The sequence below is a fragment of the Polyodon spathula genome, chromosome 21 (genome assembly GCF_017654505.1).
Source record: "Polyodon spathula isolate WHYD16114869_AA chromosome 21, ASM1765450v1, whole genome shotgun sequence".
Classification (NCBI taxonomy): Eukaryota; Metazoa; Chordata; class Actinopteri; order Acipenseriformes; family Polyodontidae; genus Polyodon; species Polyodon spathula.
Window position 1 is genome coordinate 12,757,887 of NC_054554.1, and position 15,346 is coordinate 12,773,232.

Consider the following 15,346-nt stretch of genomic DNA (forward strand, 5'->3'; position numbering starts at 1 on the left):
GGCAGGACGGCCACTCCTGAGACGATACACTACACTATTGTCCCAAGCTTTCTCCATTAATCATATTTCTATTGGGCAGGACTGGCCCAAATCAGGCCTGATTGACCTGTGCTTGACGTCTTTTTGATGATGTCGGACAGTGTCCGTCATCAGACTGGAAAGGGTTAATATAATGCTATTATATAAAAGGGTATATCAATTGCACATTAATTAAATACTTATTTAATTTATTTTAACCATTGTTGTTTTAAACTACTCTTAACTGCAAAAAACAGCATGATACCAAATTATAAATATTATGTTAAATATACCAAGCATCAAAAGAAACTTATCACTATTACAACAAATTTTTATAAAAAAAAAAAAAAAAGGTATACAAATGATGGACATTGACTATATGTTTTTGGTTTCTTTTTAATCACTAGATCATTCATCCTTGACCATGACACACTTGAGTAACTATGACTGAAGCATAAGCACTTAATCACCTAATTAGTTAGACAGTTGATTGGACAGCGGATTTGGAGCAATATCAGCTGTTGAATTGCAAGCTTCAATAAAAGCAATAAGAAAAACAACAATATGCCACGTCTGTCAAGAGAGCAGCGCCTTCGTGCAGTCAGCATGTTGGAGGCTGGACTACGGCAGCGTACTGTGGGTCGCCATCTTGGGTGCTCACAGTCAACAATTTCAAACCTGGCAAGACGGTATAACCAGACACACTCTGTCAATGGCAGGCCACGAACTACAGTCACAACATCTGCCCAAGATCGTCAGATCATTTTGCAGCACTTTCGTGATTAATTGTTAATCAGCACAATAAAAAGTCACTGCACCTGCTCTAAAACAATTTTTTTTTCGCATCTAGTGAATTTTATCCAAATATAAGTGATAAGTTTCTTCTGATGCTCAAATATAAGTGATACATTTCTTTTGATGCTCAAATAAAAGTTTATTTTGATGTTCAGTATGTTGCTCCTAGGTAATCTCTTAGAATTTATTTTGAAGGCCCTCGTTCTAATAATAAACCTTGTTTTACTCACTCCTTATTTTAAGCGAGATGAATTATTTGCATGTACACTTCATCCTGAAATAATATCGATCAGCACGCATTGTAAATGAGGGGTGAAACATCTCTGCTGTTCATGGGGATAATGGAGATACCAAATCCTGCTATAAAACGATACAGTACAGTTTGGATAAAGAAATGTCCTATCATGTCCTACTGTAGAGATAAACAAAATATCATCAGTATTCTCAGGAGGCAAGATTGTAAATACATCTGACTAGGTTTGGAAAATTTACACTGAAAATATCCTCAGTTATCTACAACACAGTGTTTCAATAAATCAGGAATTTTGGATAGCATGGGATGCAATTATTTTACTGTATAAAGAAAGCCTTATTGCCCATAAGTGGTGCTTAAACACTAAACCGTTTGTCTTTAAAATCAGTTTCTCTCTTTATTATTCTAGCAAAACTAGACTTTGCCCATCCACAAATGCATCTAACCCTAAAAACTAAGACTGTAGAATCTTATTCCATTTATAAACTCAACAAAAGGGGGAAGGGTGGGTTCAGGGAGTCTAAAACTCTGAGGGGTTAGTAATGGGTCATACATTCTTCCCATAATTGCAGTGCAGGCATGACTCACTCTTCTGGGAATGTGGTGAAATCGTATTAGGTCCTGTCTTTCAAATCTCAAGTCTGTAGTAGAGTATGAATCTAGCATTAGGCACCAGAAAAGTACATTTTGTGGTGTCTCTGTATTACTAATGGGTTACAGTATGCAAAGAATAACCCATTAGAATATATTCTCAAGAATGGTTTGAGCCCTCAGATAAGAAATAAATATTGATTAAGGGGACATGTACTCATCTAGAGGTGTAATCAGCAATGTATCCCCTAATAGAATAATCAGACAGGTGGTGAAAAACAATAATGGATGCATGGAGAACATTTTAGTATTCAATAAAAACTGAAAGCATGCTTGTGCGTATAATTATACACAGTCATAATATATTATATGCTTTCAGAAAACTTTATTATTAAAAAGCAAGAAGACATCAGATTTTTCATTAGATCCCACAATTTATCCTCACAAAACAAATACAAAACAGAAGAGGTTTAGTCTAGCAAACGTTAACGAAAGCCTGTGTTTTTGGGTAGCGAACGAAGGTTCCAAATAGGGCAACAGGGCGATAAAACAACATGCTTTGAAACAAAAGAAGGTAATTGATAGATTTAATATTGGCATTCTTTTGAAATTATTACACATTACATAAAAGGTATGCTGTATTCTCGTCACTTTCTTGACACACCAGTGAACAACTCAACCTATTTTACACAAGTATGTCCAATGCGAATGTAGAAGCCTAAAGTGTGTATCTTAGCAACGCACTGACGTTATTTATCTACCGGAGTAACACTAAAAAAAGCATGTTATCATACCCATATGGTTTTAATGTAAACCAGCAACAGAAGACTTCAAACTGGGTTCTAATTTGATGCATACATTCACCAATATGTAATCGAACCTCTGGAAATTTAAGGGCAGATTATCAATAATCGATGCATCGACTAACTGTTGCACGTACAAGACAACTAATTGTTGGGCATGTACAAGACAACTAATATTGAAACCTCCGTTGAACGTTCTTATTTTTCAGGATGAACTAAAGTGCTGATATATAGTAGCGTGGGTTGTAACTGATGGCCGCTGCTTGCAGGAGACAAAAAGAAGCCAAGAGAAACGTAGACAGGGCATATTAACTGCTGAATTTCTTTTCAATCATTTAGGAATTAATACATGGAGGTTTAATGTATGGGCTGTTATGACACATGACTTTAATTGCACGACTGAGGAATGACCGAGTAACTCAATGAATAAGTCAATGAATTAAATATATAGTTTCTCAGGAGTGCAATTAGTGTCTTATCTGGTAACAGCCAATACTGTAACCTATTTCTAATAGGGCTGTCAGTTAAGCCTCCAAATAGCAATCGATTAATTGGGCACACAAAACTGAATTGTTCAAACTGTTTGTACCCCCACATACATTTTTGCTCCATTCCTCTTCCTCCAGACGTGATTATTTTATTATCATTGCAGTTAAGTAAAAGCTTGTGAATGCGAATTGCAATTAATCCTTGGTAGCGTCAGGAGAGAAAAAACAAAACAAAACACAGTAACATTCCCAACAAGCCTAAAGCAAGTTTAACTTACTACAGGGGTGTTACTAAAATATTTATTGCAAACAGATTACTGTACTTTGGAATGCAATCTATATAAACTAAACACAAGTTTATATGGGATATGCTTTTGGTAACTTTTTATGAATGTTTAAACGCTTTGCAATCTCAGGGTTTAAACCAGATCTACACACACACACACACACACACACACACACACACACACACACACACACACACACACACACACACTTTACAGTATATTCTGATACTGACATCCCTGGTTAGTATTTTTTAAGCAAATAAACCCTAAATAAGCAAATAACGTTTAACATCACAAAGACTTAACTAAAAAGTACAACAAAAAAAAAAAAAAAACCCTACACATCAAAGTATATATTGAAATGTTTATATTTATGGTGGTAATTAAAGTTGCTAGTGGAGATACAACTATATACATTCATATTACTGAACATATTTTTGGATAGTATAATGTTTTTAGAATAGTGTGTTTCTTAAAGGTTCGTTTAACAACAAACAAACAGGAACCTGTTCCTTTTTTTAAAATGCATTATTATTTTTTTATATAACTAACTTTGCCCAAAATTATATGGTTTTAAAAAAACAAAAATGGAAAAAAAGAGATGAACATCACCCACTGTGCAGCACTAATGCAAAATGGCTACAGGAAAGTGAAAGCGAGAAAAAAAAAGTTGGAAATAATTTCACTTCTGGAAAAGGTAAGTACCAGCGATAAAATAGAACAATATTTTGTAATTTTAAAAAGCACTGTGACTGATATTAAAAAGTCTGCCTCAGAGATTTGATAGTTTGCGGTCTTTGATAGTAGAGGTGGGATTTTAGAGATCTGTTGTTGCTCGAGACGAGTACTTGAGCATTACAATTTCCGAGTACTCGAATCAAACACCTCTCTCTTCTACATACTGTACTAGTGTACACAAACCTCCCAAACATTGCCACAAGTCCTGTTTTAAATGCCAAACTAAAACACACAATCAAGTAACATATTAAGTAATTAATATGTCTGCCTTCTTGTGCAGTTAATTGTATATGTATATAAGTATTACTAAATAATGTATATGTATATAAGTATTACTAACTAATGTAAAGTATTCAGATTCACATATCCACACAACTTGCATTAAACTGTAAAATGAGACGCCTGGCCTGCCTGTTTGAAGTGTGTCTCGGGGGTCCTTTAGTGCAGTAGGTCCAAAATACAAATAAAAACTCAGTGTCAATCGTTCTGTTGCACCAATTAGAAAAACTACTTGGAAGCAATTGCCAAGCCCCATCCTTTTTATAATATCCGCCCTCACTGTGGCACTAGAGCAGTCTGATACGCAATGGACTACTGATGATACATTACTACAATTAATGCATAAAAAAAATATGCACTTGGTGCAATTTGTCACATGACCAGTTATACGTCTAGCATATTATTAAACGTTTTGCCACTTCTTTAGAGTTTATACGTTTAAAGTTCCCATCCCTAGAGTTTAAATATGAATTATATAGCAGTTCATTTTGAAACTCCAAAGAAGAGCAAACTACATAGTCAGTTTTCTTTAATGTGCACAATTTATTTATAGACCATTAGCCAGGAATACAAGCCTGTCATCCTGCCCTGGATTCAAGGCGGCACGCTTTTTTATTTGTTTAAATCGAATACACAGAGGGGCATACTTACAAAGCATTTTCAAAACTGATTCGCTGGTAGGATGGGACCAGCAAATAAGATGCTAGTCCACTGCTTGCCTGGCAAAAATACTGTAAATAGCAAGGCTGGGTGTTTGATGCAGTTACGTTGATAAATAATGTTTATTAACTATGCCTGTTACAAAAAATGTAATTATTGAATCCATTATCCAGTATTTATACTGATGTATATAAAGAGGAATGGAATCGATAAAAAAAAAAACGATTTTCGATTTAATCGTAGCAGCCCTAATTTCTAATACAACATGCTAAGCAGGGTGGTTATAAAGGCAGTATTCAACTCTGCTATGGCGTTAACCACAGAGCAATGAAACTTGCCAGGTGGATTCTAGGAAAATCACCACAGGCCATAAAGTGCACAAAATGTTATACTAGTGAGATGCACTGTTGTCTCCAAGGATGCGTAATGTGTCCCCTAGTCTGATCTTTCCCTTTTTAAAGGTGTGCAACATGCTACATTTGCTACTGACTCAATTACATGTCTTTGGCATGTGGATGGCAGAGAGGTTCCGATTGTCATATAACCAACCCTATATAGACAGATGTAGAGTGCCACACCTTTACAAGTTTAATTTAACCAAAATCAATGTGATTCTAGTCTGCACTATTCAGCGACACCTGTATCAAAGGACCACTGTATCAAAGGACCACTGTCTGTAGCAAACACACAGATTAATCCCTTTAGAGTGATTATACTGCACTTAAATAAAAAGGGAACCAATCTACCGAGAAAGGATCCTTGAGGAGGTTCAGAAGCATTTAAACTAGAAAGGAAGAGGGGAGAAATCAACAAAAAAAAAACAGAAGGGACACTATATCAAAACAAAGGCAACAACCCAGGCAAGATGGCCATTAAATGTATTTATCTACATCCTAGAAGCTCAAAAACTAAATGTTAGAACTTGAAGCTACTGCAAGAACAAGTAACTACAGTGTGATAGATGTTACAGAAACTTGGTTATCCGAGTGATGGAGACGAATATAATATTAGTGGGTATACACGGTATAGGAAAGACAGGCAGGACAGAAGAGGCGGAGGTTCTATATATAGGTCAGTATAGAACAAAAATAGTCTTGAAGCCCAGGTGTTAAATCTGGAAGAAAAAAACAAGGTAGAATCAATATGGCTCAGAATAATGGACAAAAATTCAACGGGCATAACAACAGGGGCATTCTATTGCCAAATTCAGACACTGAGCAAAATAATCTGTTACACAATGACATCAGAAATGCGTGTAGCAAAGGAGAAGCCATACTAACTCAACTTCCCACTTTAAAATGGGAAAACCCAGTGGGGAACAAAACAGTCAAAATTGAAAGAAAATAGAAAGGCCAAGAGAGAGCTAGAAATGAATGAACATGGGGTTAAAACCAATTCCAAAAAGTTTTTCCAATATTATAAAAGCAAAAGAACATTCAAGGAGGAAGTAAAATGTTTAAGAGATACAAATGGCAACATCATAGATGAAGAGAAAAAAATTGAAAATCTATTAAATGATTACTTTTCACAAGTTTTTACAAAGGAGGATATGGACAACATACCCCACATCTTGACCTGTTCCTATCCAGTTTTAAATAACTTTGGCTTAGCAGAGGACTAGGAGCGCTTGAAATAAACAAATCCCCTGGGCTGGATGAGATCCTCCCAATAGTACTCAAAGAAATTAAAGAAGTTATTTACAAACTGCTAACTAAGATCATGCCACAGTCTCTTGAGACAGGGGTTGTAACCACAGACTGGAGAATTGCAAACGTAATACCAATCCACAAAAAGGGAGACAAAACTGAACCAGGTAACCACAGACCAATAAGCCTGACTTCTATTATATGTAAACTTATAGAAACTATAAGATCCAAATTGGAAAAATACCTATATGGTAACAGTATCCGGGGAGAAAGGGAGATTGTGTCTAACTAACCTGCTTGAATTTTTTTAGGATGCAACACTGATAATGGATAATTGCAAAGCATATGACATGGTTTATTCAGATTTCCTAAAAGGTTTTGACAAAGTCCCGCATTAAAAGATTAATTCTCAGAGTGAGTGCAGTAGGGATTCAAGGAAATGCATGCACATGGATTAGGGAGTGGTTAATATGTAGAAAACAGAAAGTACTGATTAGAGAAGAAACCTCAGAATGGAGTGAGGTAACCAGTGGAGTACCACAGGAATCAGTATTAGGTCCTCTGCTATTCCTAATATACATTAATGACTTGGATTCTGGTATAGTAAACCAGAATGTTAAATTTGCATACGACACAAAAATAGGAGGAGTGGCAAACACCGTTGCAGCAGCAAAGGTCATTCAAAATGATCTAGACAGCATTCAGAACTGGGCAGACACATGGCAAATGACATTTAATATAGAAAAGTGTAAGGTAATATACGCAGGCAATAAAAATGTCCATTATAAATACCATATGGGAGATACTGAAATTGAAGAAGGAATCTATGAAAAAGATCTAGGAGTTTATGTTGATTCAGAAATGTCTTCATCTAGACAGTGTGGGGAAGCTATAACATACGCCAACAAGATGCTTGGATATATAGTGAAAAGTGTTGAATTTAAATCAAGGGAAATAATGTTAAAACTTTACAATGCATTAGTAAGACCTCATCTAGAATACTGTGTTCAGTTCTGATCACCTCACTACAAAAAGGATATTGCTGCTCTAGAATTATTCCTGGTTTAAAAGGCATGTTATATGCAGACAGGCTAAAAGAATTTAATCTATTCAATCTTGAAAAAAGAAGACTATGCGGCAATCTGATTCAAGCATTCAAAATTCTAAAAGGTATTGACATCATCGACCCAAGGGACTTTTTCAACCAGAAAAAAGAAACAAGGACCAGGGGTCACAAACAGAGATTAGATAAAGGGACATTCAGAACAGAAAATAGGAGGCACTTTTTTCCACAGGTAACTGTGGGAGTCTGGAACTAATTCCCCAATAATGCTGTTGAAGCTGACACCCCGGGATACTTCAAGAAGCTGCTTGATGAGACTCTGGGATCAATAAGCTACTAAAAAACAAACAAGCAAGATGGGCCGAATGGCCTCCTCTCATTTGTAACCTTTCTTATGTTCTTATAAAGCATATAGGTGACTTCAGCTTTCCTTTTTCCCCCACTAGGGCAATGGTAGGCAACCATGTGCTTAATTATACAGCTGAACCGAGATCCCCTGTTGTCCACCCCTGCAGTAGGGCTGCACAATGGCCAATGTTATGACTATCAACAGATGGGTTTACAGTTCCCTTTATACTATCCTGTCCATAGTGAGTGTTGGCAGCAATCCCACATGTACCACCTGAGTTTCCGTTATTACTATAAACAGGCATTTTAATCTATGTACCAGGGTTAACCAAACACACTCAATGCATGCAAATAGAAATACCATACTTACTTTTTGCCCACTGAAATATTCACCACCAAATAGGATTAGCTCATCTTTCTCAGGATGGACAGAGAGGGAGGCATTTAACCTGTGGCAAAATCAAAAGAAATAGAGGATACTTCACAAATGTTCACAAAAAAAAAGATTAAGGGATCTCAGTCTCCTGAAGAACATTGCAAAGTTGTACACTACAGATTGCACAGAGAAACAAACCAGCTAGAAGAGGAAGCCAACATTGCCCAGGCTTTTCAGAGAACTAAGTTTCACTAACAGGAACATAAAAACAAATGATATAAAGCATTCTGGAAGCAAGCAGCAATAAATGCACTTTTAGAAAGGATAGTCACACAGTACTGTATATCCAGCAAAATCATAAAACATGGGAGAACCTACACACACAGCACTCGTCATTCCAGGTGTTCCGGTAAGGCTCAATTGTAAGTGGCTTATACAGTACAAACGATCCATGGTTTGCAATATGGTTACACTAAAATCTGTGTGTGTGTGTGTGTGTGTGTGTGTGTGTGTGTGTGTGTGTCCACTCACTTTCCAGCTGGTCCTGGCAACTGTGCTGCATTTGAACTACGGTGAAGCCTTTTCAGAATTTATAAAACTAGGGGTGCACCGATAATCAGTAGCCTATCAGCATGGCACCGATATAACGGAAAAAGAAACACAATCGGCTATCGGCAGTTTTTTGTTATTTTAGCTAATAATGTACACCAGGGGTGTCAAACGCCAGTCCTCGAGGGCTGCAGGGTCTTCTGGTTTTCATTCCAACTTAAGCTCTCAGTTAACATAATTGATCTAATTATTTGTTGAATGTGATATATTTAATATTTTTCAAGTTATTTTACAGTTGATGGTTTTAAAAATGCACTTGATTCAAGGTAGACTACCTATGAAACATTTTGAGGCCTGAAGGCCTGTTTAATGTGTCCAGTTAATCAAATAATTAGATCAATTAAGTAACTGACAGCTCAGGTGGAACGAAAGCCAGAAGACACTGCGGCCCTCCGGGAGTTTGACACCCCTGATGTACACGATAGTCATGCTTGAATTTCTTCCAGGACACAATTTAATGTTTGGTCAGGTGCTTACTAATTACACAAGAACACTGACACACTCATTTTCCCAGTGCTCTGTAAGTGCGGCCAAAATGCAGTTTTACCAGTGTTTAGATTTTTTTTTTTTTTAATATCTGAAGACAACAATAGGATAGTGAGTTGTGTGCAGCAGAACCAACTCGATGCTGCATTACAGTACATGTAGCCTACACAGTTTCCGGACTAACATTCACCCTAAGTAATGCCTAGTAGTTGGTTTCAGGTTGACAAAACTGTAATAAACATAGGGGTATTTATTATTCGTAAGAAAATAGCATTAATCATGCAAATTATTGTTCATACGCTGTGGGCTCTCTAAACGTGAAAGAGAATTGCCTTTTGTAAGTTTTGTTTATATTGCTCTGTTTGTTTATCTGCACTGGTTGCGGATGTATTAGGCGGCATTTTGAAGTAGGACTTGATTACTGTACCGTCTTGTTTAGCAACAAATTCAAGTTTGACTGAATTTTGTAACTGGATATTTTCATGAAATATTTTTGTTTATGATTAAGTGAACAATTTAAGTTGGGATGCATTTTTAAGCAGTGTAAGAATTTAACGAACGTTGCTGTAGTTGACGTTGTTTAGGGTAATTTTTTTTTCTACTGTACGATATAGGTCGAAGTTACAATGCGCAATGTTTGACAGTATAAAAAATGTCACATATATTTTTTCTACAGAAGTGTTTTTACCAGTACAAATGCAAAGTGTTATTTTTGTGTGACTACGTTATAAAACAAATGTATAAATTGCTGACAAACACACAATATAATACTATGTTAATCTCTGAATTCATTTTCTGAAGTAAATGCAACAAGTAAACAGTATGTGTTCACTGTTGTCATGAATACAACAAGTAAACAACATCTGTAAATTTTTTAACATTTATAATTATAAAACAGTTTAAATACAGGCCCTCTGTTTACCTGCACTGTATTTATGATCGATATCTGCCGATATGGGTAGATAACCATCAGCTGTCGGTATTGGACAAGAAAATCTTATCAGTGCACCACAGTTAAAAACTCTTATCACGTCTCCCTGTGTGACGAGTTTGTGTCAACGGTTTTCGAGATGTGACCTGTTGAAACTGCAGAGATGGGTCGACCTTTATACTGTGGAGGAGCTCCCAGATTTACTAAAGCACGGCACCCCCTACATGGGGGCTAAACCCATGCAATGCCGATCTCATCTGCCTTACCGAGGTGAAGGGGGAGGGCAGGCTGTTTCAACAACTTGCGTCTTCTTAGAATCAAGTGCCCGGAACTCAGAGCTTCAAGATCCTCCTGGGGATGAAAGGAGATCATGGATGATGAGAATAATGTTTGCAGTAAAGGACACACTCTTGTCAAAGCCCTCCACCAATGTCACGCGTGCTTGCTACTGCTAATCATCCCAAATCGCTTTTGTGAAACGGGCCCCAGTTCATTATACTAAGAAATGTACAGCTGTTTCCTGTTAATACTGTAAAAAGATCATTCAAAAATATCAACAATCAGTTTGAAGGCAATATTTCGCAAGGTCTCAAGCTAGTGTTTGTATATTATAGTTAATCTACTAAACAATATCAAATACTGTATATTAAATATATATTAGTGATTGAACTGATAATTTGTTTAACAGTTTCAGATTTCAAGTTAGCTGTAACATTTGATAAGTAACTTGAACTGCAACTGTTTAATTAAGCAAATTATCAGTCAATTAAGGGTCTAGTTAAGTAACTGAGAGCTCGGTTGGAATGAAAACCAGCAGCCACAGGGGGAACCCAGGACCGAGTTTGAGAAGCCCTGGTGTAGTCTTTGGTAAACGTGGGCTGTATGTCCTTTTTAAATTATGAAATGTCAAAAGCTGTCAAGTTTTGAGCGCTAGTTGATGCTTATTTCATTAATTTACTCTTCATTCAGTTTAATGACACCATTGGGAGATGCGTTGTCTACCTGTCAGCATATATATTCTCATGTATTTAAACAGAGTATTTAATTTGGTAAATAATCCGCTATCCCCAAGTTGCATTTTTTCTCTTTCTCAAAGTTTATCTTGTTGTTATTTACCGGTATATACTAGGACTACTAGCTACTACAACCAAAACATTACATCCGACTCACCTCCTCTCTCTTCGATCTTTTGGAGACTTTTTTTTCTCAATTTTAGCGGCGTTTTTTTCAGACCCCTTCACTTTCTTCTCTTTTTTGCCTTTCTTCGCCATGTTTATGTTTCTAACGCGACTTTTTTGCAAACTGCGGTAAAACGTGAAGCAAGCTGTACAGAAACACACATGGGAAAATAGCGCCACAGTATTTCCTACGGCACCGGTACAACTTGTGTCACTTCCTACTACGACACAGTAGGGGGAGGCAGAGTTCGAAAAACGTCTGTCACTGCCTCTGGCGACGCATGCTGAAAAGTTTGGAGACATAGGCTATATCTTTATTTTATTTATTTATTTTTTTTTAATGAAAGTGATTCACCACCGTATAATGTTAACTGTCAACAATGTCTACTTTCTGATTAGATACTGTAAATGGGACACAAAGCTAAATTATTGAAGTATATAGAACTTAAAATAAATCCTGGCATTTATGATTAAAACCTGTGTAACTGAACTTTTAATTTCTAATACATTTGATTTGAATGTATATCTTTCTGGCGACAACTGGCAGTCCATTCATTCTCTGTCAGGTTTATTCCAACTCCTTTGAATTGACGCAAATCAAAATATTGCCCTATATTTGAGTTACAGTGTAAAGGCTGGTTTGTACTTGGGTCTTGCGACCACCAGGAGACGATCGTGCACTACCAGGTGCACTTGAGAAAATGTAAAGTTAGGCGACCAATCTGACTTGGATTGTCAGAAAGTCGCATAACTAGTCTCAAAGCAACATCAGCAATGGCCGCACGATTGGTCTTTCAAATTCTATTGGCTGGACGAGTCTTTGAATCCGATCCATTCCAGACATGTTTGTAATGTTGGATTGGAATAACAGAAATTAGCAGTATAAGACTTTTGATTTAGTTGGATGCAGACAAATAACACCGTGTAACAATTGTTCCTGGGTAGTAAGTGTTATTTCCTAATTGCTTATGCCTCAAAAGTATAGTAAATGGCTATTATTCACCACAAACTTTTCTTTTGTGACCAGGACAGTGATATTTCAAAATATCACTATTTCCAATGAGAAAACGGGCGAATTTGTGTCTTTTCGTTCACATAAAGTCAGAAAAAACAACATATGAATCCAAATTAACATGTATTTATACTAAAGTAATACAAAAAATTACTACAAAAGACTTTGAAGTGAGTAGTTTTTCGAGATTTACGATTATATTTTGTTGGCTACAATTACTTTAAGGTGCAACTCTATGTTGTGTCACAGTTATGAGAGTCCCCCATTCTTTCTCTTTCTGTGCATTTCAATATAGAAGTCCACTTAACATGTATTGTGTATCCCCCTTGAAAAAACAACAGCGATACACTTACATAAGATATGTTTTTACTGGACATATCTAGTTCTAATTGAAAAATAACCACCTGTCCTTCAATACCATTCTGTGACGCAACAAACACCTTTTTCCAAAAGCTTTGTTATACTCATGCTCGAAATGTCAAGGTGTCTTTTTTCCGTTTGTGTAACACAGCCCGCTTAAGACCTGTTCCCTCTCTACCTGATGCAGAGAGACTCGACTGCTGTAATGCATTGTTCGCTGGAGCCTAAACGAGTTATTAACAGGGCTGCAGTATGTTCAGAACGGCTGCTGGCGTCCTAACAAGGCCTCAGGCCCCATTCACGGCTGATATTCCGTTTCCCGGTACGGAACGTTTGCCCTTAAGCGTGAAAAGCTCCAAACGTTCCCGGGAACGATTAAAACGAACAGTCCAGAGAGCAAGTGAAAGAGGTGGTCTCGGCACGGTTACATCTGTTCTGGGGACAGTTCGCATATTTTTGCTTCAGTGTGAAAGAAAAACGTTCTCAATTCAGTTGCGAACGTCAAATGTACCAAAGTGTCAATTCAGTAACTGATGTAACTCAGTTGGAACTAAAACCAGAAGAATCTTCTATACAATAGTATAATTGTAGCATACCTTGAAATTGAAGATGTCACTTCATGGAGACGAAGAAAGGGATTCCGTTGACTCTTCTGTAGCTGTAGAAATATTACACTTGTGCTTTATCTAACTGTGATATCGGATAGTAAACTTTAAAAGTGTTTTTTTTTTTAAGATTTAAAAAAAAAAAAAAAAAAAAAAAACTGCCACATTTAAAATAATCGAGAATTAAGAATATTTAACTATGTCATATATATTATATTAGGCGGGCCTATATAATAAACAAATGATACCTTGAGATTTGTTTTCGTAGTTGTGCCAGTAGCTGAGAGACTACAAACTCCGGGTGAGATTTTGTGCAAACAGCAGATCGCACAAAAGATAGTCTGAACACGAAGTAGGCTATAATAATAATACGGGGTTTCATTTCATTCAAGCTTCTCACATGCACTGGTTTCATTTGAATGGTAGTTTTACTTTAATTTGTAAATTCTGTGACGTAAATACATTTTATTAAGATGAGTATTTGTCCCAGTGCTATAAAGAAAACAATTGCGTTGTGTTCGGTTTTGCCAAGATCATAATATTGCTACTGCATTGTATAGATCAGCTGCATAAGGACCTTTCTACCACAGAATAGAATATGTTAAAAAAAATGGGCAAGTGGCTTATGAACAGTAAGTGCAAAACGTGTTATTATTATATTAAATTATATATTAAATTAAGGCTGACAAATGTTAAATTCATATGTTTTTACGTGTCATATATCAAACTACCCAGTTTTGTTTACTTTGCTATTTATTAGCTATTAGCTGTTTTTTTGTGTTCTCAGTACAACTGCATATGTGTAATGTGAAAGGGAAGTGTTCTCCGTACACTTGAAAAGATGGACGTGAACTCAGTACATTTCCAGGTGTACTCAGCACACATCCAGTGTGAAAAAGAAACGATCAGAGGAGGTTTCCACTGAAAAGCGCCGAGCACACTTGTTAAGTGTACCCAGTGTAAAAAATGGGTAAATCTTTTGTACATATTACACCTGTCCAGGCATCTCTGCATTGGCTTCCTGTTAAGTTCAGGATTGAGTTTATTACTACTTGTGGCAGAGCAAAGCTCTGCCCTTTTAAATTGGCAGGGATGGGGTTAACTTCCCCTGCCTGCCTGGGTTTATTATGTTCAGGTGGCTGGGGTTGATTAGATGATTAGTTTAATTAACGATCAATCAGCGCCCAGCCACCTGACATAAAAGGAGGCCTCAGCTTCTCATTTGGAGGAGGGAGCTGAGGAAGCAGGTTGGTGTTTGTTTTGTGGTTTTTTTGAATTTTCTTAATCCAGTGAAGGCATTGCCCAGCCTGGAAACCTTATTTTTGTGAGTTTTGTTTTTGCTTTATTTGTGTTTAAATTTCTTTTATTTTGCCCTTGTGCACTTTTTTTTTTGTGTTTATTTATAATAAAATAGTTATTTTTTTGAACTGCAGTTTGTCTCTGGGCCTCTATCCACTCACCAGCCTGCCACATTTGGTGTCAGAAGTGGGATAGCGCCACCTAGAGGCTCAGAGCAGTATTTTTGTTTTGTTTGGTGAATTTTTGGGATAATTATTTTATTTTTTTTTTTTTTTTTGAAAAAAAAAAAAAAAAAAAAAAAAAATGGGAAAGAAGAGCAGACAGCGGCAAAGGCAGGAAAAGCAGCAGCAGCTGAAGAAATGTAAGCTGCTGCAGCCACCGCTGGAGGACCCGGCCAGCCTCTTCCCCTGGTGTTCCTGGTGTGGGAAGGAGGACCATCGTTGGCGGTCCTGCCCAGACGTGCCACCGGCAAACTGGTGTGGCCGGTGTGAGGAGGACGGCCACAACTGGGCAGGATGCCC

General features: G+C 37.0%; 1 pseudogene; it reads right to left on the bottom strand.

Moving 5' to 3' along the window:
* The window catches only part of LOC121296699, a 33,073-nt pseudogene extending 21,358 nt beyond the window's left edge, over window positions 1–11,715 (bottom strand).
* Between the last annotated feature and the right edge of the window lie 3,631 nt (window positions 11,716–15,346).